Genomic DNA, 21,999 nt, shown 5'->3' with positions numbered 1-21,999 from the left:
ACGTTGAAGCCATGGTCGTGTAAATGTGAGAATAAATATTCATGTGAAAGCACAAAGTTTCTCCTTTTTCATTTTTCATTATGAATCGCTTTCACAAAGTCACGCCTCGAAACCATCAATTTTGTCTGTGGTGCGATTCCCGGTCCAGGGGAAACTTTTCTCATGGTAATTCATATTTATTTAGCGTGCGATAGTATTCCATTTCCGATTTGTCTTCTGTAACGGATTAAATATCGCAAGGCGAGGGTGCATCTCAATTTACGTCGCGTTGCCATCTTGGATGTACCGCAAGGGCCTAACATGAAACTCGGTACAATGGCCGGGGGAAATCAGGAACATGGATGGCGTAATTGCGGGGAAACTTACGTTCAATTTTTTCGCAGTCTTAACAAGTGCCTTTTGGCCACACTTGGTGCCGCAATCGTTGTCGAGATGCTTCCGAATGATAAGAAGGAGATGACGATGAGGAGGAAGAAGGGAGGAAATGGGAACTTGGTCTCGGTCAGACGTATTCGCGTGGAGGGCGTCGAGGAGGGGAAGGGGTTCTCTTCCGAAGTGAGCTGATTATGAAGTGTGGGGGAATGGAGGGGAGGGGAGGGGAGAAATGCTAATGGCCGCTGGAGAGGGGAGGGAGGAGAGGGGAGGGGAAACAAAAAATGAGCAAGGTTAACTTTTCGAGCAGTGGTTGGCTTCGCGTGGTTGATAATCATCGCCACTAGACCCGCGACTTCCCCACTGAGCAGTTCGGGAAAACCCAGCGTTCTGGCCCGCAGAGAACGACCGCTGATCCATCCTGCAGCCGTCCCGTCCGGCCTTTCGACTTCGCTCGGAATCAAAGCGCTGCCGTTTCAGGGAGGTGAGTGTATTCACAAACTGACCTCCACTACTCCCGGGCTTCCTCTGTTTAGAGGTTGTTCGTCTTGTCGCCATCGCGCCACACTAAAGCACTACAATATAAATAGAGGGTTCTCCAATGGAACCCACGACGCATTTGAATAGGTTTTCTGAAGTCGCCACTCGCGACGCTGACGGTAGGGTGAACCGAATTCAGAAATAAGCATTGATTACGACGGTTAATATATACCTGTTTTGATAATATAATGTATTTAGTGTAGGTTCGAAGATTTTCGCTGCGTTGATCAGATGATCTCTGCATTCTCTTCGGGTTTTCACCGCTTCCGTTGGGTTATGGCGACAACAGTTTCGATACCTAAGCGACAGGATAAAACTGCAAGACAAATTAATATACATTCACAGTCACCATCGACCTGAAGACGCTGACTGCAATGTCAGCGAAACTGTTGTCGCCCAAACCCAACGGACGCGGAGAAAACCCGAAGAGAATGCAGAGATCGTCTAATGTATTTAGTTCTTGAGTTTTCTATTCCTAACTAGTAGTTTAATTTGCATGGTAGGATGTTCGAGTCCATATCATTCTCCGACCGCGTGCTGTTGCTCTGACAACGAGTGCTTGGCCAGTGTCCGGAGACCGAGATGTTTTTTTTTTTAGTAATACTAGGATGAGTGGTGCATATCTGGTGTGCAGTCACCCCCTGCCACACACCCTGGTGGTGGCTTGCGCGGTTCCTACCTAATGTAGGTGGCCAATGCGTGAATAGAGGATTCTCCAGTAGGATATTGGAATCGCAGCTACACCACGGCAGGGAGACATCAACACAGTAAGTGGAGCGGTCCGAATTTGGAAATAAGCTATGATTAGGGCTTTTAATATATACTTTGGTGATGTAATGTATTTAGTTCTTAAGTCAACTCAACTCCCATTAAAAGCTTTTACGCTCTCGGACTAAAACATGGAAAGTTGAAATAAACGCATGATTAAAACACAAATAGTAATATCCACACTATTTTATTTAACACTTAACCGACCATGGCTTCGACGCTTTTTGCTATTTTTAAGGAAAAAAAATCTTGAAAATGACACAAAGTGTCGAAACCATGGTCGGTTAAGTGATAAATAAAATATTGTGGATATTACCATTTGTGTTTTAATCATGGATAGAGCATTATTCCACAAAATGAAGCCTGAAACGATTTTATACGTGAAATAAACGCTTCTAAAATTACATTTTCACTTTTCTTAACGTAAGAAACACGCAGCGCAAGTGAGACCACGCGATAATAAACAAAATATACCAAGACCAACCAAAGGCAAATTCTTCGGAGTCATTTTCGACAGTAAATTGTCTTTCAAACCGCATTTTAATTACAGTCTTTCGAAAGCAATAGCAGCTGTCCGTCGAGCATTTTATTCTCCCTCCCACCATTTCACTCTCTCACAGTTCAAGGATTCATCCAAACAAAGGCTTCATTCTCCCGGTGGCAATGTACGCATGCGAAATTTATTGCATTGCTTTGATGATATAATCTATTAAGTTCATACCTATCTTATGCCATTCTTCGCGGGTGCAGACACTCGCCCAATCCTCTCAAATACCCCAATTGCTGTCAAGTTTGAATGTGTGCGTTTGAAACCGAGCGTAGATGACATCCACCTGCGCGTAATCCCCATTCGTCAGTCAACTCGAGCGTATTTCTGGCATACAAAGTTCCCGTAAATATACCTACAGCTTTTTCATAATACGCTGGAAATTCAGGTATTTATCCATGGCTTACGCGGTAGCAACCGTCTACATTATCTAAAGCTGACCACGGTAGACTAGGGATCTGGTAAATTACCTGCCAAAGTGCGTGCAATAGCAAAGCAGCGTAAACAAGGCTCTTACCGAGACGGAAAAAATAAATCATCCCCATCATGTGTCATCAATCCGTTTTGACGCAGCTCTCCATTCCTCTCTCCCATCCGCTATCCTTTTCATAGCGACGTATTTCTTCTCTTTCACATCCTTTATAACCCTTTGTCCTATGTCCTAACTCATTCGGGGCCGTCCCTTGCCCTCCCACTAATTCTCTTCCGATTGTTTTTATCAGGCTATCATGCCTCATAATGTGGCCAAGTACAAGTGGTACATAATGTGGTGTAGTGCAGAAAGTTGCGAGATGTCTTGAGGCATAAATAGAAATGAGGGAAGGCAGAGAAGAGTGGAGGTGGGCAGTTGTTGAGGCGCAAACGCATCTCGGACTCACGTGGCCACGCGGGCAAGAGCAAGCCTAATTGCCAGTTTATAGAAACTATAGAGAAAAATTAAATCGAGGAGGAATCGAAAAATTCTCTAAAAGGATTCGGGGCACTTTATAAAAATGTTTACGCCTGCTGTACGCCATCAATCCTTCTTTTGAATATCACCATCTTTAGTCAGAAAATGTAAGATTGGTTTGACGCAGCTCTCCATTTCTCTCTCCTATCCGATAGCCTTTTAATAGTGACGTATTTTTTTCTCTATTACATCCTTTATAATCTGTGCTATGTATCTCATTCGGGGCCGTCCTTTGCCCTTCTTCACTTCCACCTGTCCTCCAACGATTGTTTTCATCAGGCCGTCGTGCCTCAAAATGTGGCCAACTAAGTTTTCCCGTCTTCTGCTTAAGGTTTTCATGAGGCTTCTCTTTTCTCCCACTCTTCTTAGCACTTCCTCGTTACTTACACGTTCAATCCATATTACCTTCATCATTCTTCGGTAGCACCACATTTCGAATGCTTCCACTCTTGACTTCTCTGCTGCTGTCAACGTCCAAGCCTCGCTTCCGTAGAGAAACATGCGCCATATGTAGCATCTGATGAATTATTTCCTTAACCATATCTCGGAGAAGCCAAGCGATTTTTCCATAGCGATTTCCATCCTTGGTGTGAATCTGCACCACAGCGCGTGACTGCGTACAGAGTTAATTCAAATAAAATATTGATAAAAAAATAAGAATTAATTTTTATGCATATCAGGAACCATAATGTCATCAATAAAAGAACACGCGAGTGACCATCAATTAGTTTATTTGAAAAGTTTTCCGTTTCCTTCTCTCTCCGCACTTGTTTCCCTGCGGTTACCGGTTTCTCAAACCTATTTTTATATATATATATTTTTTTTTTAGATCACGAGATGTGGGTCAATTGTAAATATTATTTATTTTTTCCAAACTTTGCCAACGTTTCGGACATTATATTTGTCCATCCTCAGGGCTATAAAAATGATAATTTATGATACAAAATTAGTTAAATACAGGCAATTTTACAGTTGTTATACATTAAAATACATGGAAATACATATTCAAAATTTACCTTTAAGTCTGCTGTTGTTTTTATTTATTTATTTATTTACAATTTGGTTGCTTGGATTTCTTTCTTTGTTGGTTATGTCATTTATTAAATTATGATAAATTTTGCTAAGGTAAGTAATGTCTGTTCTTTTATTGCAGCTTTTTTTATTTCTGGATATGTGGTACATTTCTTTGAATAATCTTTTTGATAAAACTGGTTCTGTATCTAAAATTTTGGCCTCTTCGAAACGAAATGAGTGACTGTTTGTAATTGCATGATCTGCTAATGCACAAATTTGAATTTTGGTCTTAATTGATGTTTTATGTTGTGAGATCCTATTTTTTAAATATTGACATGTTTGGCCAATATAATTTTTATCACAGTCTTTACATGGAATTGAATAAATGATATTGCTTCTAAGCTGCATAGGGGTATTTGACTTAAGTTTAGAATATATGAGTTTATGTTGGGTTTTATAGTTTTTATGTGCTATTTTAAAATTTGTTTTTTTGAATACTTTGGTAATTTGTTCTGATAATCCATTTATATAAATCATTCCTCGATATTGGTCTGTATTTGTGTTTGATATATTTGTTGTAGTTATTGTATTGTGAGTCTGTGAAGATGATTTTTTATTTGAATACAGTATGTTATTGATTAATTTTTTTGGAAAGTGGTTTTTTTCTAAAATATTACCAATTATTTTCAAATTTTTTTTATGGAAAATCTTATCACTTAAACTGAGTGCTCTAAATTTGAGTGCCATGGCCGTATTTATTTTGTGCTTTAGAGGGTGGTGGGAAAGAAAATTTAGATATCTATCTGCTTTATGCGGTTTCCTGTACCAATCTATTATTATGGATCCATCAGAGGTTCTTTTAGTGATCATATCCAGAAAAGGAAGTTCATTATTTTTTTCTTTTTCTATTACAAATTGCAATTTAGGATGGAAATCATTGAAATGTTGTAAAATAGTGTTATCTTGTATATTATTTGGTATTGCTAAATATAGGTCATCAACAAATTTGTAGATGAAAGGTATATTAAAAAGTATCTTTGGTAGCACTGTATCTAATAGTTTGTTCATGGTGAGATCTGCCAAAATGGTTGCCACTGGGGATCCCATAGGAACACCATTTTTTATATGGTATTGACAATTTTTATATTGTAAATACCCCTGGTTTATACATAAATCAAAAAGTTCAAAAAAATCTTCTTTGTTTAGAGTTGTATTTTGGTTTAGTATTTCCCAATTATCCATTACAATTTGGTTTACCAAGTCGAGGGGGATATTTGTAAAAAGGGATTTGACGTCTAATGAGCAAAGGTTATAATTTAAAGGAATATTTTGTTTTTTAATTTTATCAAAGAATTGAAAAGAATCTTTAATATTGTATTTATCTGAGGATAAATTATTAAGAATGTTGGAAATGAATTTCGCACATTCGTAAGTTGGGCTGTTTACGAAACTTACTACTGGTCTTAGAGGATTTTCCGGTTTATGGTCTTTAACTAATCCATAGAGTTTTGGTGGAGTACTATTGTGCTTAATTACAGACCAATACAAATACAGACCAATATCGAGGAATGATTTATATAAATGGATTATCAGAACAAATTACCAAAGTATTCAAAAAAACAAATTTTAAAATAGCACATAAAAACTATAAAACCCAACATAAACTCATATATTCTAAACTTAAGTCAAATACCCCTATGCAGCTTAGAAGCAATATCATTTATTCAATTCCATGTAAAGACTGTGATAAAAATTATATTGGCCAAACATGTCAATATTTAAAAAATAGGATCTCACAACATAAAACATCAATTAAGACCAAAATTCAAATTTGTGCATTAGCAGATCATGCAATTACAAACAGTCACTCATTTCGTTTCGAAGAGGCCAAAATTTTAGATACAGAACCAGTTTTATCAAAAAGATTATTCAAAGAAATGTACCACATATCCAGAAATAAAAAAAGCTGCAATAAAAGAACAGACATTACTTACCTTAGCAAAATTTATCATAATTTAATAAATGACATAACCAACAAAGAAAGAAATCCAAGCAACCAAATTGTAAATAAATCTATATATATAAAAGAAAGTCGAAAATCGTGTTAGTTAGAACACTTATAACTCGAGAACGGCTGCACCGATTTCAATGAGATTTGGTTCTTTGGATTCGTCTCAGGCGGGGTTAACATATAGGCTATTAAAAAAAGGATAATTTCACAAAAAAAATTCATCTCTTTCCTATGGACATGCTTTTAGGAGTTATAGTAACACAACAATTGATAAGTCGGTCAAAACTACAAATTAAATAATTTGTTTTGTTTTTACCACTTTAATAACTGAATTTAGTAGCAATATAACATTTTAATTACTAAATATATTCAAAATATTAATTAAATTGAAATCACATTTTTTAAATTTAATTCGAGCTGATTGTAAGCCCAGCCGTGGCCCAGCTCGAGTTGACACTTCACTACCGTGTTTGTAAACAAATCTCCAAGCAATTGTTGACAAACGGTAATGACCGTGTTCCTGTCGAGGAATCGAGTAGTTTTAACTCATTTCCTTGGAATGAATGCAAATTAGTTTTAGCGGGTCCATCAACAAAGAGTTCCAGAATATGATTGATCACCAAAAGAATCAAAGATGGTTGATTTAGCGAGCAAGAACGAAGATGTGGATGACTAAAACGAGGTAAATTCAAATAGTTCGTACTCTGCATGGATTCGAATCTTTTAAATGTGTAACAAACGAAGACGAAATCACCAACTATCTATCTGAATATTTTAAGTCCTTGGACGTACCTGGCTTACCAAGGCACGATTTACAGAAAAATGTAGTTTCTGTGCTCATGATCTTTCGAAGCCTAAACCAACCATAACTATCCAGCGGAACGTGTTTGATCATTAAAAAAATTGTTGATGAATGTGATTCACGCAACTTTACTCAAAGGAAAATTCAAAGGTTAGGAGGTCCTCATTCCGTAGATTCCATGATCTCAACTCATATGCCCTTTTGAGCTGAAACGCATTCAATTTCCAATTCGTGTTGCATTCGTGATAACGATTAAAAAATCGCATGGTCATTCTTTCAGTTTTTGTGTTGTTTGTGCTCATGTGCTAATGAAAACCCATGATTTTCTCATGGTCAATTTAGCGTGCTATGTTCACGAGTCGATAAACCATCCTCTGTATTTCTTCCTTCGCTTCAAGTGCGTAGCTAGGATAGGGGGTTTTGGGCGCAGCTATTACCACGGGTCTGTAGGGTATAGAAAACTCGCTAAGGTAAGCGGGAAGTGTGGGGGCACTTCCCCCAGACATTTTTTAAGATAAATGGTTCAAAATAGTGGGTTTTGTGGCTGTGTGAATAGTTAAATATGTTTTGTTTGTTAGTCATCCGTCCCCGAAATATTAATAACAAAATCTTTCATAAAAAAATTCTCTAAGCTCTTGGGGGGGGGGGGGTTTATCCCCCAATACCTCCCCTCGCTGCGTCACTGCTTTGCTTCGCTATATTTATTTAGCTCCATCCGCTTCATCTTGCGCCTGATAACAAAACAAAAACTGTTGTTTCTCAGAAGGTGCTTGACGCAAGACATTAAACCCGAATGTGTAGGGCTCACCGTGGTGCGTTTACGAATGCAGTACGTTTACGCAGTGCATTTTTTCCAAACAGAGATACTAAAACTGGCGCGCCTTAAGTCATTTAATGCGAATGCTGCTTCATAGGGGCTTTTCTTGCACGATTTTGAGCATCAGTCAAGCGTCGGTCTGGGGTCGTGTCAACCTGCCCCCTGAATGGGCCAAGTGTATGCAACAGACTTGGACCTAAAAACATTTTTTTACAGCTAATAACGCAAATAGCCAACAACTGAATGCGTATAATTTTTATTTCATGAACTGCTTTATTAAACCACAATGCCCAAAATTTCTTAAGCTAAAACGTAAGAAAATTTGTTGAAAAAAATCCGCGTAAACGTGCTCCGATTCACCCTATGTAGATTCAATAAAGAAAATGTCTTTCTGACAAGCAATTTTGTTACTCATTTACGTAGTTTTATTGAATTTGTATCCTTATTTTATTATAATAAATTAAACATGATTAAAAACGATACAGCCGCTCTTGATTTATAAATGGTGTAAGTAAACGGTAAGTTCATTGATTGTTAGGCGGTACGAAGTTCGCCGGGTCAGCTAGTAAATAAATAAAAACAACATCAGACTTAAAGGTAAATTTTGAATATGTATTTCCATGTATTTTAATGTATAACAACTGTAAAATTGCCTGTATTTAACTAATTTTGTATCATAAATTATCATTTTTATAGCCCTGAGGATGGACAAATATAATGTCCGAAACGTTGGCAAAGTTTGGAAAAAATAAATAATATTTACAATTGACCCACATCTCGTGATCTAAAAAAAAAATATATATATATATAATAAGGGGTCGTGAAGCATAAAGTTTGAACTATATTTTTATCCGAAACTTACCCCTTGGTGTCTTTGATGTATGAATTTCTACCCATGTATTTTAGGCGATTCGAAATAACTCCCTCGAGGTCCAAAAAAGGCTTTATCTTTTGGTTAAGTTGCTTTCGAAGAATATTTCCACTCAGTATTCAGGAATTCACAAGCAATTTATTAATTTCGTTGACTTGAAAACTTCTGAAGTTGCCTTGGATAACCTTGATACCAGAGCATCAGTATTATGTAAGCAGTGATGGTATATGTATTGAAATCGGGCGCTATTAAAATTACACTGTCAAATTTTAAATAATTTCAGTGACTCTTTGTAAAAGTTATTTGTTGGATTACAATTACATTAAAATAATTTTTAAATGTTGTTCCTGTACATGATTCAATTGCTATCAACATTTTCCCCAACAGGGAGTAATGACATGCAAAACAGAGTTTTAATTATTATCTAAGATAGAGGTGGTTGAATTCTGTTATTTGGGAAGTAAGATAACTAGTGACGGGAGAAGTAAGAAAGAAATTATCAGCAGAATTGCCCAGGCGAAGAGAGCATTCCACCAAAAGAGAGACCTGCTTACAGCGGGAAACTTAAATGTGGACGTGAGGAAACAATTTATAAGAACCTACATTTGGAGTATGCTCCTATACGGAAGTGAGGCATGGACAATGACCGCAGCGGAGAAAGCAAGGATAGAGGCCTTCGAAATGTGGTGCTACAGAAGAATGATGAAGATCAAATGGATCGACCGAGTTAGTGATGAAGAAGTCCGAAGGAGAGTAGGAGAGAAGAGAAGCCTCATGAAAACCTTATTTTAAAGGCAGAATAACCTTATAGGCCACATCTTGAGACATGATGCCCTGAAGAAGATAATCGTCGAGGGGCAAGTAGATGGCAAGGAGAGAAAAGGAAGAACTCGAAAGAAATATACGGAACATTTGAAGAATGATGTGAAATGGAAGAAATACGTATGTGAGAGAAGTTTAGCTGATGGGAGAACTGGGTGGAGAGCTGCGTCAAACCAATCCTAGTATTATTGAGCAGTGATGATGATGTCATTGTATGAAGTATTAGTTCAAATATTTGATTCAGGCACTTTCGGCATTAGTAATTATGTTCTAATCAATATTTGCACCTGTGGAGGTGGTTAATGTAGATCTGGAAAACCTTTCAGTCAGCGTGCGTGGAACGGAAATTTTCACTCATTCATTACTAAAATGTAACGATTACTCAAGTGCATGGATTACTCGTTCGACATTTAAAATAGATCGCAAATAAAAACTTATTATTAAATATTAATCGATTTAAAGTAGAAATTACCAAAGACGTAATCGTTGACATTAATTCAATTACTTTTGCTCGGCTACATTAAATCACTGGTGCTACGGCATCGTTTCTATCCGTTAGGTAGGTACATATTCGCACCTTTAGAGGCTAAATCCCTCTTGCTTTTAACTTGGGACGTGATTTCGTGCCACCACGCCATATGGGCCTTGCAAGGACTGCTTTTATGCTTCCTTTCAGCAGGAAGTTAGATTAAATGCGGGTAGGGCAATATTGCGTCTCTGTTTTGAAGTGATATCTCTATGGCGTATCTTGGTGACCCACATTAAGTGACGCAGTGAAGATTTTTTAGCTTTTAGCTTTCATTTTTTGCGGATTCTTATTTCACTTGGGAGTTATATGGTTCACTCCCTGAAAAAAATGCCACAATATCGCCAGTGGTCGCGTACCAAATCGTTGTGACGGAATATTTTGGTATAGAAATTCGTGATTATTTATTGCTGCTGTTACAAGTGCGCGATAAAGTATACCCAGCTCTTAACGGCTGGTCTTAATTCGATCAAAAATTCACTGAGTTTAGAGAATGTTATAAAACATTTTCCCTTCATCACATGCAACAGCCATTTCCATGGAATCCTTTTCATTACCTAATTTGTCTTGGGAGCGATCTTTCTTCTTTCTTTGCGCAATATCTCCCATTTCTCATTTTATCTGCCATTTTATCTATCATTCCATCCTTCATCACACCCACATTTCGAAAGATTCTTTTCTATTTCTTTCCTTCTTACCCTATGTCCACGCTTCACATCCATTTATGAAATCTCTCCTTGAAAAACGTAAGCAATTTTTCTTCTGGCACTAAATGTAATTAGTAAAAATTCAAACAACTTCTCCGGTCTAAGATTGGGAAGACTTGGCAGGAACCACATGAAAAATGAAAACTATTCGTAACCTGGGTTTGAAGATGTGTGAAGCAGCAATGTTTCGAATTCGTGGAGTTTTTACTCTCCATTTCCATAAATTCCTATGTCCATATCCTAAAAAAGAGACACTTATTTTTGACGGTAGACTGTGGGTATTCTTTGATTGAATATGAGTTTTTGAATCATACATTTTTATTCCTGGCTCTCGCTGTATACACTTAGAGTCATCATTATGTTAAGCTTTAAGCTATGAGACAAAAAAAGATCCGCTATAATGTCATAACCCTATGCGACCTCGACACGAGACGGTGTTCGTAAAAATGTCAAATCCGTCGTCATAAATTCTTTTTTTTTACTTGCATCGTTAATTGCCCAACCAAGCGATCCGTATGAGTACATTATCTCTCCAATTGTGCGCCAATTTTTTCTGTTACTCGAGGCATCATCGATCCTGCTTTAACGTGAAGTCGTGACTTTAGCTTTTAGGGGAACTGTTATTTTCTGCGAGCAGGCGTATTATTACGCCGAGCATAAATTCCATTGATGAGGGATTGATAACCTGTGAAACCGGCAATTAGTGTAATTGATGCAGGGAGGAAGTCTTCGTTTTTACCTTCATATTTTCTTTTTCTTCCGACTTTTCGAAATTGATGGCTTGTTTATTTCATTTTCACTTGCGAAACCATTATTACACACCAGATACATCTTTCTTTAACTACACCGACACTCGGATCTTTTGAAAGTGACGACACTGCTAAATTTTCCATCAATATCAAGCAATACTACATGTGAAGGGAAACTTATAATTGTTATATCATCCCTTGAATGTCATCTTAATTTATCTCTGTAATCATGCAAATATATCGATCAATCGAATGCTCTGTTATAATACTCGTAAATCAATCGCTCATAAAATGTGAAACGATAGACGAAAAATAATTTGGGAGGAAGATACTTAAAAGATCTGTTTCTTAGCAATGACTTTGGCTAATTATTGCCCTCAAATGGACCCTTTCATGTAATAAAATGGGCTTTCAGAAGAATTATTTCTCCGAAATTATTTGAGAAATTTATACTATAAATACGTGATTTTGTCATGATTTCGGGGCTTGGAAGGCAAGTAGTGCTCCTATAGTTCGTGAAGGTTCAAAATAATGCCCTCTATCAAATAAGGCACTTGGTGATGAGCGCCATGTCCCGTGGAAACACGTGTTGTAGAGTTTTGAAATTAAAAAAAGTACGATATCTTTGTGCATCCTTTCACAATGGTGCTCTACGATGTCACTATTGAACTATCTAGCGAAGTTATTAATTCCATTTAAAAGTTTATCTCCATTAAAAAGAAACGAAGTCGTACTGAGGGTATCTTTATTCAATTGAATTTGTAATAGGGTAGATATGAGCATTTCTTTATGTGTTTGTGAATATCTCCCCAAGGCATCCCTTTAATCATATTAGAATACTCTAAAATTGAATGCTAGGCTATTCACCGTAATTAATTTAATCAATGTAACACTTAGATGATTGATGAAAGATATTATTAGGAAGAAAGATACTTGATATGTCTGTTTCCTAACAAAGGTAAATTGCCCTAGAAAGGTGCTCCAATTGGCCTTTTATTTCCGGAAAATTGCCCTGTAATATAATATTTTCTCTGTATTAAGAAGGATGCATTATGGATTAGTGATTGTAGGTTAATCCAGAGGAGTATTGCAGTCAATTGTCATCACTATGGTACTCGATACTTTATAGGAAATTTAATGGTTCAATTAAGAGTTTATTGGGTTGCATAGAGGAATTCTCGGCTTTCCCTCCGGGTGATGAGGTCAATGGCTGCGGACTTTAAGATGGAAGAAGAGTTATCCATCTTCGGCGGCTCACTAGGATTAGGACCAGGGAAGCCCCGAAGAAGAAGGATACCTCTTCCGCCGAAACGTCGGTAGCCTTAGACGTCATCACCTAAACGGAAGCTCTAAACATCTTCTGTATAAAATTATCCGGAAAAAATCTCGTCGCACTTGTTTTGAGCTACTTTAGTGTCTTATTAGAGAATGTTTTCATTCCTTTTTTTATGTAGTTAAGCTTCGAAAGCGGCGGTGAGTACAGCGGACATCCGTGCTCATTTAGCAAATGGTTAGGTGCGTAATTACTGTGTGAGGACTTTTGGAAGAAGGCGTATAGCGGCCACGCGGCTGCTATTTCAAGGAAGGCGTCTAAATGAGTTCTCGACTCAACGTCAATTCTCTTGCTATTGTCCAATTTTACTTCCTCTTTCGCAACCACGTCGCCTTGATAATGTTTTGGCGCTTTGTTGCTGTGATTTCAGTTGGCTTTTGACCTCTATCAAGTCCTATAATCCCCTTTTATTTCTTGGACTGTTCTTTTTTGAAGGCGATCATCATGTGACAAAGGAAGGATTTCTTTTTCAGGACTGATGAAATTGCAACGCATAGTAGTCCCAAATGGAAAAAAAGTTGGCTGAGAGTAATTGTTTTTTTTTTTAATTTTGTGTACCTACGTAGCACCGTGTAATCTCATTGTAGATACTTAATTTAATGTCACTCATCAAGTACAAGGATGCCAAAATTTCTGAAACTGTGTGTGTCAGTTTTTTTTTGTCTGGGTAGGTCGCCGACTATGCTGATAGTCGCTGGTTCGAATCCCATCAATTTCATATCGTAAGTTATATCTTGACTTTTAAAAACAAATAATATTTATTTTGCCTTAAAATTACGCTGTTTCAAGTTCAACATACATCACTCGTAATCAACAATGACTATGATTTCTATATCGAGATTTTATAAGAATTGTTTAAATAATAGCAGCTCAAAAATTTTAAAATATAGAGACAGTGTAAAAATGATTCCAAAATCTTATTCAGGCAAACACAAACGATGGGAATAAGCTTTTTTGTCGCTAATTTGGGTGATTTAACGACGTTAATAATTTTGGCTTACTTTTTTGGATTTGGGACCACTGTGCACCGTCGCTCTCCTGAAATAATTAAAATATTTACGGCACCATGTAATATTAGTCCAATAAAACAAATAGAAAATAAACCTTGAATCTTCCGCATTACAGGCATTTCGTAGGTGCATACAAGTTCCCAGGACGTCTTACTTCTATCTCCCATCTCTAGATTTCCCAACAACCCCTTTACTTTATGGCTCATCCTCCCCTCCTTTCCTCTGCAATTTGGAGAAATCCCACCTCCGGCATTTTTTCATGGCAATCTGCCTTGGTAATGACAATAGCGACAATACTTTAGGCAATCTCTTTATAACGAAGGAGGAATCGATTTAGATTAAAATCGAAAATCGAGTTTTGAATGTAAAAGATCGTGGAGATCGAAATCGAGCCTTCATCTTCGAGTTTCGGTAAAAAATCGATTTTTCGACTTCGATATTGATCATTACCTTTGATATCACAATCAGTAGCTTCACTGTCGGCCTGCGATAATGTCATCCGTTCCGTGTGTAAGACTCTTCTTTGAGGTCGATAATATTTAAAAGCACGCCCTAGATCATCAAGAAAGCATCGCAAGCAGTAGATACATATAAAAAATTTAGTGCAACCGATTGGTTCAGAGCCGTGATCACACAACTGGAATATGGGTGCATTTGTATAAATGTGTACTACTAATATAATTAACGCATGGGTTCTAAATAGATTTTGTTGGGATTGTTCCTTCATTTCAGATTTGAATTTTGAGTGTTTTTCGAATGTGCCATAAACATGTTTCTGCAAAAACTGTATTTAAAGATAACCACTATCGATTTTTACATGTATCGATGATTTGATTTATTTGATTTAATCTTCGATTTGTATGGAAAAGTAGAACTTTTCATTTAGATTAAAAATCGATTTCTTCAAAAATCGATTTTGACTGATGTTTTTATGCTATTCTTTTTGCCACCCTTATGACCTTGACGGTGACCTTACTGGGTCAACGGTCGCATTTTCGCAAATAAAAGTGTTATTTTCGGGTTTCTTGGTTCCGAAACCCTAAGAATTGACACCTTGGTCAATGAATTTTAGACATTTTTCTATCTCGATTTTTTTAACATTGAAACATAAGGCAAATTCAAATTTTTGGTTTGGACCCAAATGGAGAGGTCAAAAGGTCAAAATTGTAAAATTTTGCTTACACTCAACAAAACTTAGGACCTTTCCCCATAAGTGTGCCAATTTTCATGAACATTGCTCAATGGAAAGTTACTAAAATTACAGGTCAAAAATGACACACGACCCTTGGGACAGTCTTTAGTTAAATCATACTCTGCTAGCCGTTTCTATAGTTAATTTGTAATATTCTTTGATATAGTTATTATTCAAAATTCATTTTGGAAAAAAATCTGTAGTATTTCCAACGCGTATCACTGCGGAATCGAATCTTTTGTTTGGCGTCGCCATAAGGTAGGTTATTTTTGTAGCACGGCTATTTTAACATTATGTATGAAAAGGTAAAAACATATATTTCTTATTCACGTTCCTCTAATACGTGTGTTTTTCAATTATTGAAAAAAAATTCTTCCTTTCACTACCTTTGATTTTGAATATTTTATGTTTATGTCTTAAATGGCAAAGCAAATAAAAATAAAAAGCCAAAATGTAATTTTTTTCTTTTAACCGATGAGTGTGGCCCCTCCTTTGGGCACTACTTCCTTACCCTTAGTAGTAGATACATAATTGGTTTAGCGATGTCTAAGAAGTGAAAAAAGTGGACAGGTGTCTTATTCTGCGATGGATCTCTCGCATTAATCCGTTCGAGTCTCGTTCCATCAGCCATAATTGAATTGCGTGCTAGCCGGCTGCTTATCTAATTTCCTTCCCTTCATTAATTCTCGTTTGGCTCCTTCTCATTCTCTCCTTTGTATCTAATACTTCTTCTTGTCTTACCTCCGTGACAAATGGGAATTTAGAACTGGTTCCTTGAATTAATGATTAAACCGTTGACTTATATTCCAAGTTCCGTGATCTAGATGTAGCTGTTCCCCTGAAATTTGGATGCAACATTCAATTCTTAACTCTAAGGAACGTGTCTAGGTAATATGTACACCTAACTGATACCATTTATTTAAAATCTGGTCTATCCAATTGTTGGATTTTCTTATTCTACCATACTTCCTTATCGTCATCACTGGGAACCGATAATAAGAATGTTTCGACGCAGCTCACCACTCAATTCTCCTGTAAACCCCGTCTTATTTGACATTTCATATTTTATATGACGCCACTTATACCACCCTTTTGCCCAAAGTTTAAAAAATTAAAGTAGTTTTTAAGTCACGCGGCCCCAAGCAATGTTCAAGATCCAATTTAGTTAAAATCAATAGTTCCACGAATTAGAACAACTCTGTCAACAACTGCATTATGCTGAAATGATCTAAATTACCCCGTTGTACTCGATGCGTGAAGATGAAGCTCATATGGAGTGAAGTGAGTTTCTGAGAGTTAAGATAATTTCAAACCTATGTTAGAGAACGCGTAGCAATTGGAAATATTTTTGGCTGGGAAACTGAAGAAGCTAGGATTCGTCATTCGTGTCGTTGGAGGGATTTCGAATGAAAAAGTGAGGGAAAGGTAATGTTTCGCTCTCGTTAGACCGCACATCGATTACACAGAGAGCACGCGGGATCCGGTAGTGAAAGATTAAATCCGTGAACTTAATAGAACACCAAGGAAATTCGTTGAAAACTGCTCCGGCATAACAGGGAGAGTCACACATCTTTTAAAGGCATTGGGCTGGGAAACTCTCTAGATTCGCGGGCTGCGTGCTACCCTTATATTATTTAAGCTGTTATAGACATACATCTTGTATGGCATTATATATGTTGTATGGTATATGGCAAGATGTGGTGGAAGTTGTTGGTAATAGTTAAATAAAGAATTGCAACATTCTCAATGAATATCTGAGGAAATTCAATGAGAATATTGCGATAATATTGAAAAATAATTATAAAAGGAATAGATGTCTAACAGAGAAACATGGAAACATGATATTTAAACTTCACTATGTTTCCATATCCAGCAGAAACGATTAAATCAATGATATATTTTGCCGAATCGATTGGAAATGGAAATCGCTTTTCCCTTTGGCAATCGAGGACTTAAATAAATGCTAATTAATGCTACTGTGTAGTCTAATATCTCCAACATGCGTATCCTTTTCTTTTTTTGTTTTTGCCAACTGTTTGTTCCAACATTCCCTAAGCCATACGCCCGTTGAAGCTACCCGCGTTGTAGTATTTAAATGTAAAAGGAAATGAAAGTCTTTGTGTGTCTAGAGAAACATTTCGGTTATTCTGAAACGGTGGGAATCCGACGAGAAAGGGAAAAATTGGGGTTTCGTTGTCACAAATAAAAATCAAAACATCTACACATTTATTTATTTACTACCCTTTTTTCAACTCATTCCAAATCGTCAGCATTCCCAGCATTAGGGGTGTTATTAGCAGGCCAAACTCAACGTATGCAAATGGTATGCTGATTAAGAATCATTCATAAGTTGGCTAAATTGCTTCCTGCCCATTTTGCGATGATTTAGAAAGCAACGCATATTTTTGGCATTGGATGGCTTTCGGCGGCGTCCTTTGGACTGATAGAATAAGTAGAAAAAAATGACCAGAGGTTCTGTGTCGTCTCCAATTTATTCTCTCTGACCTCTTTAGCTAAGTGTGATCACCCTTCGATGTATGTATATGTGTGATGGATGTTATGGAAACCAAAGCTTTCACGGAACAGAATGGCCCAGTTTCAGCAGAAGGCTTATCACTGAGAGTCACTGCTGCCACTCAATGGAATATTCCGAAGGGAGAAAAAAAAAATACTCTCCTTGACCCGAACTTGAATCTGGTTTTCCCGAAATATGAGCGGCCGAAGGTTTAGACAATCGTAAACGCTCACATTAGTTGCGCATTAATCCATCTATTAGAATTATCTAGCGGTCTAGCTAGCGGAGACGAATTCTTATGAATTAACCGCGAGTGCACTTTATGCCCTTGCTGCTAGGGCGATCTCTCTTGGTGACGGATTAAAACTATATCTCCACTAGTGAGTCTCATCTCGATATTCATCTAAGACCTATGTCCATTTATTTATTTAATCATTCTAATACAACGGCCTTCCGTTGAATATAAAACGTATAATCCGAAGCTTTAACAAATTTAAACTATGAAAAGGATGAATCCAAGATTCAGGTGAAGATGGCTTTTCGAACCTGCTTCCGGAATGGCATTGAGAGGTCTAGGGAAAGGAGAGGAGACGAAATGGTGTTGAAAAAGTAGGAAGTGTATGATAGAGTGATCTCTGGAATAGAGAAAGACGGAGTTTAGGTTGGTATAGTAGGTGATCATCACGCAAGGAGCGGGTGGGAATGTGGAGTGAAAAGATTGGGGAGCATCTAAGGAGATCGGTACTTGCCATTTAAGGCAGAGTGATTCAAAGAAAGGTCGTGAGTATTTCTGCGAGAGTCTAAGGTTGCCAATGAAAGGGCAGGCATTATTTCAGAGCGAGAAGAATCACGGAGGTGAGAAGCGCGGTGTCGGACGACTGAAATGAAGAAATTAACGATTGGAGACTGTGTGTAATATTTCGAGCCGGCCCTCGACCGGAAGTCGAACCACGGACCTTAGGCTTTCCTGACCATTGCGACGAACATTATATTATCCTGTTTCCAAATTTTAACGAATACAGTTTTCAGAGTGGTATTTTATATTATTCAATATCTTTCAACGTATATAACCGTTAAATTATATTTTATAGCTCTCTCATCGCTTCAACCCGGAGGTTTATTTCAGAGGGCAGAGCTCGACCCAGATTAATACTAAGAGTATGGATAACACACATTTATGTTAGGTAATCAGTTTTTTTTCACTTGGTCACCTTGAATCCTGAGGAGATCTTACTTTTATTTTATGATTCTTGAAGGCTTCTCTAGGGATTTGAACTCAGGAAAAGTAGATCAGATGCCTAAACACCAGTCGATCAGATACCTATGCACAGCCAAACGTTTAAATTCAACGTGGTCCCAGGTTGTGTTGTAGAACAGATTTAATAATGAATATATTTTTACACCAATAGGTATCTTTTATAGCTGTAAAAGTCAGCCATATTTTCCTCCGCAAAGGTTGTCTTAACTATAATAAGAGCGCATTAACTGCTTCCTCCTGAAAGACTGGAGTCCGTCGCCTACTTACTTCGTCCATCAATGAGCTTTTTAAATTCATTTATTATTTATTTTTTGCATTTTTAATAATGTTTTTAGTTGCGAACTTCTTTTCGCTCGAAAAATATCATTTATCCTCTTACGTAGATACTATTACGTTGGATACGTCAGTGAACGTTGGAAATTCAGGATGTACTTCACAGGCATTCGAGTACAAAACTATGTGCACCTGAGTTTGGATGTCAATGAGATAATAATCAACGATAGTGAAGCTTAATCAATGCATAGTTTTTGATTAGTTAGCATGAAGCGATAATTCATAAAACCCATCAAATCCTTTATTAATGTTTTGTAATCGCGAGTATATGGATGGCGAAATGTATCGGTTTCATTTTTTTGTTTTGATTCCCGTTCTTTGTCTCTCGGTGTTTAAAAAAATATCTCCTTAGTAAAACCGCAACTATTTTCTCGTAATTATGTGATTGAGAGAATTTGAGCCATTCATTGGGAATGGCTCAAATTACTGTCAAGCCAATTTCAAGGAACATAGAAACATCTACCGACAGTTCTAAATATTATTAAAAACCGTGTAAAATATTTCGTGGTTGATATGCGACCTGAACTGTAATTGGTGGAATATGTCGGGCCATATCGGCCAAATTGAACGCCGAGGTAAACTTGTATAAACTGGGCGGAAAGTTATTTATCCGGGCTAGGTGGGATTATTTTTTAAGTGTGGAGGTTATCTGAAAACCGGAAAATGAAATGAAAGGATACGAGACTATTTTTGTCGTCCATGTTTATGAAGACCAGTGAACTTTCCCTCGCTGTTTCCTATTTACGGAAGTCCTCTGTCTCCACCTCTCCTCTCTATCTACGGCTATATCCTGTGGTCTATACCGTGTGACTGCGGTAATCTAGTTTTCTTTCGCTAAAGATCCGCCTTCCTGGTGGGAAAATGTTATATCGCGTTTTCCTTTGATATTCCCACTTGTGATAATTTCCAGTGGGCTATAACTCCGTCGTAGACCTCTCTATTCATCCGTTCCTCGGGCGAGATTTATCACATATAAGTTGCTCGCGGTTTGTAAATATTCTTCAGGTTAGGGATCGGATAGAGGAAGTTTGAGTGGAGTTAAGGCAACACCGCAGACTGATGTGCAAAATACATCATCATTAACGTATAAGAAAAACCAAACGTGCCTTTTATTTTATTTTTGGTGAACTCCATTCTTTGATGTAATTCTTTTCCTTCCTTTTTTTAACCAATCCATCCGGACCCCCGAAATATAAAACACATTTATTTTCCTTCAGAAAAGAAAACAAAAATAGAATAATCATGAATTTACAGATTATTTCTTTAACAAATTAAGTCTTTTCGATTACGAAAACGGTTAAAATTAGTTTAAAACCCATTATTTAGTTTCCTGTTTTTTAAAAAATTTCCCCCCTGGTTTGGACCCCCCCCCGAACGAAATTCCTCGATACGGCAATGATCTGATGAAGTGACAGACGCAGTCAAGGTATTTTTGATTATTCGGTGCTGAAATGGGTCAGATTGATGAACACTATGACTCTATTTGATAGCCAATTGTCCAGAAGTAGTAATGGAGTTCTAAAGGATATTGAATTTCCATGAAGCGATAAAGGACGGCTAGGAATATAGCTTTTTTTACTTTCTAAATGTTTGTGGGACTAATCTAGTTTTTGGTCGGTTATAATGCCCGCGTAATTCAGCTCTAACGGAAAAGAGAATTGAATTGGTGGCGTAGTTAAATATAAGAGGTTGCGTTTCCACAACAATAGTCTGGTGATGTATTTTCGAGGTTCTAAGTTTAGTTTCCAGGTGTCACGCACGTGGTGCCAGAAGTAAGCTGTATATTCTACAGTGTGCTGTATCCTTTTTTACCTAAAATCACTGCTCTTTTTGAAGCAATTAAATGCGCACGTTTGGTGATACGGTAGGCTACACGTGGGACGAGGGAGAATGTTTTTCTTTTTCGGGGTTATCACGACCTCTTCAGCCGCGTCCCCCGGTGCGATATGCAGATGCATTGTGTGCAAACCCTTTGGAACGTGTTCCGAATCGCTAATTTGCGCAATAATGGATGCGTTGTCGGCCGCGAGACCATTGGCCCGTGACCGCGCGTCAACAACGGACCCTTCTTTTGTTTGTTTGTTTATTTAGAGCCGTCACCATGAGAACGGCGGACCCATTGCCCTGGTTGGAGCGTGCATGAGCCACGGGGCGAAATGCGATACCCACCAGTGATTGGACATGCGTATGCAATGCTTTTCGGAGAAGCGCATGGTTGTTGCAGCAGACGTGGTCGAATTTTCAGAGCGGGCACACATCCGTGATGAGTCCTCCAGAGCAGGTAAATGCACGAATGGCGTTCGGCGCAGTCGTAAATTAAAATAAGACCAACAATGAAACGGAGTGGCTCCCAACCAATAATTTTTACATCTTGAATGCGAATTACTCAGGGCATGATTTTCTGGAGTCAGATACTGGTTCTGGCATTTCATTTATTCCTAATTCATTGAATGAAAAGAAGTTGTCGACGTGTAAACTTCAAGACACTGCTATTCCCTTGAAAATGTATGACAAATTAATGCTCAAGTACGTTCAAAGGATATTCGTGGACCCTGTAGACTTAATGTTGCTGAGGGAGGGAGGCACACTTCCTCGGTTCGCGAGGGATCTAATGCTTCAATTCAATTTTCTCAGCAGTAATTTCATTAACTACTCAGTAAATGCCATTAATATTGTTAAATATTTAGCTGATTTTATGCATAAATATTCCATCTTATTGAAAGAAGGTTTGGGTAAGGTTATTTAGGAAAAGATATCTCTAAAATTCGTTTCCATTATCGTCGCCAAAATCAATAACTTGAATAATATTTGCTCTATGGAAAATTTTTATAGGTCATAGAATTCTTCAATAATACCAAAATTA

General features: G+C 37.5%; 2 protein-coding genes across 2 annotated transcripts in view; one reads left to right on the top strand and one right to left on the bottom strand.

Annotated features, from left to right (window-relative positions):
* The window catches only part of LOC124161611, a 439,803-nt gene that overhangs the window by 87,374 nt on the left and 330,430 nt on the right, over window positions 1-21,999 (bottom strand). The gene's annotated exons all lie outside the window — the stretch shown is intronic.
* LOC124161612 overlaps window positions 685-21,999 on the top strand; it is a 42,867-nt gene continuing 21,552 nt past the window's right edge. The window contains exon 1 of the mRNA XM_046538002.1: window positions 685-856. The gene's annotated coding sequence lies outside the window, so the exon portion shown is untranslated. The remainder of the gene's footprint in view (window positions 857-21,999) is intronic.

Source organism: Ischnura elegans, chromosome 6, assembly GCF_921293095.1.
Source record: "Ischnura elegans chromosome 6, ioIscEleg1.1, whole genome shotgun sequence".
Taxonomy (NCBI): domain Eukaryota; kingdom Metazoa; phylum Arthropoda; class Insecta; order Odonata; family Coenagrionidae; genus Ischnura; species Ischnura elegans.
Note: the sequence above shows the minus strand (reverse complement) of the source record. Positions and strands in the feature narration are given on the sequence as shown.